Below are 1,739 nucleotides of genomic sequence, written 5' to 3' on the forward strand. Positions count from 1 at the left end.
TAAGCATCAAATCGTCATATGGTGGAGATTGTAGTTCTAACGTCAGTTCCACCAAAAACTTCAGTTAATAAGGGAGGGTTGGGAGAGGGGGGAAGTAGAACAGAAAAGTTGAAAAAATATTAATATAAATACTCGATCGGAGCCCGATCAGTGCCCCACCAAAATTTCTGCACGGGTGGTTCAAAATTAATCGGTTCGGTTTAAAATTGGACTATTTCGTAAAATACATGTATTAGTTATTTAATGTAAATTAACGTTTTTTTGAAATTTCTCATTTTTTGGTCAATAATAAAATTGTTTTGTAGAAAATTTTTCTCTTTGGCTAGAAAAGACAATTTGGTAGAAAAATTCAAAAGTTTAGTTCAAAATTAACTTTTTTGCTGAAAATTTATATTTTCAAGTTAAAAATTTAATTATTTGTAGAAAACTGGTCTTTTCGATATAGCTGGTTATGATTAAAAATTAAAATCTTTTATCTGGCGGAAATATAAACTGTCACTTTTTTCTCTTAGGATTAATCTTTTTTGGTTGGATATGCAACTACTTATTCAAAAGTTGAGCTACTTTGTTAAGAATTAAGTTTATATTAAAGAATTCATTCCTCTATTTTCGAGAAAAATTTATAGACATTGTTTTTATTTGCGGCTGCAGTATTGTTTTATCTTTCGCGGGTTTAGTTTCTCGATTGAATCATTAGAGATTTCGTCGCATTCGGCAATTTCGTTCAAATCTACAAAATTAGCAAATAAATTGTTTGCAACATTACCATAAATTTTGTCTTTATTATTTTTTTTAAATGTATCGAAACCATTTAATTTAAGGAGAACGGGAAAAAAGGAGATTAGGTAAAAAATGGGGACGGTCTGTGATCTCTGTGAATTTGGTTTTATTTGATGAAGCATTAGAAGATTTGGAAAGTGGATTGAAGGATGAAGCTGACAACTTTAAGGGACTATAGTGATGTCTTTCGCGCCAATAAGTCGCAAATCATACAGAAAAACATATAGAGGCCGATGACGATGCTTCACTAAACTTTCAAGATTGCCTACGGATCTTTACGATTCACCGATCGACTCGGATCCTTTGAAAACGATCGCTAATGGACCGGCATAATTCTCCCATAATCACCATCATGTTCACGAAGTATTCCTCTTCGAAATAGCTACGTTAAAGAAAAACGATACACTTCACGAATAAAAAAGCTCTTATCACTTTAGTTTTTCTCGCTCTTTAAAGTTCAATTCTTACAATATTTGATTCAAAATTTATTGTACAACATTTTTTGAATTTCTTTCAAAAACATCATTAATTTTATTTGTATATACATTAGGATGGTCCATAAATAAAAGCGGAAACGTAGAACTCAAAAAATGAAGGTGCTCTCAAAAATATATGTTCCTTTTAAAGAAAAATCATGTATAAATATTAGTTAAACCCAAAAATTTCTATTAATTGGCCTTAAAGCTTTTAAAGCTGAATATCTTCCTTATTGTTGAAATTACTACAAATTATCAAACAATTTTTTTTAAATTTTTACCGTGAATTCAACGGTCAAATTAGATTTTTGGAAAAATTATTCCTAATGGGTGTTTTATGCAATAATACATTTTTTTAGATTAATTCTAGAACAAAAGCAGGTACTTTGTTATAGGTAAATGAATTGAGCATGAAAACTCTCTATCTGAAGGAAGAAATTGATTTAGCAATTAATTGATTAATGTATAAAAAATGATATTGTT

At 29.6% G+C, this 1,739-nt stretch overlaps 1 protein-coding gene across 1 annotated transcript in view; it reads left to right on the plus strand.

Annotated features, from left to right (window-relative positions):
* LOC117174846 (EF-hand calcium-binding domain-containing protein 1-like) overlaps positions 1-1,206 on the plus strand; it is an 8,130-nt gene extending 6,924 nt beyond the window's left edge. Inside the window, exon 6 of the mRNA XM_033364234.1 lies at positions 822-1,206. The gene's annotated coding sequence lies outside the window, so the exon portion shown is untranslated. The remainder of the gene's footprint in view (positions 1-821) is intronic.
* Positions 1,207-1,739: the final 533 nt, after the last annotated feature.

Source organism: Belonocnema kinseyi, chromosome 6 (assembly GCF_010883055.1).
Source record: "Belonocnema kinseyi isolate 2016_QV_RU_SX_M_011 chromosome 6, B_treatae_v1, whole genome shotgun sequence".
Lineage (NCBI taxonomy): Eukaryota > Metazoa > Arthropoda > Insecta > Hymenoptera > Cynipidae > Belonocnema > Belonocnema kinseyi.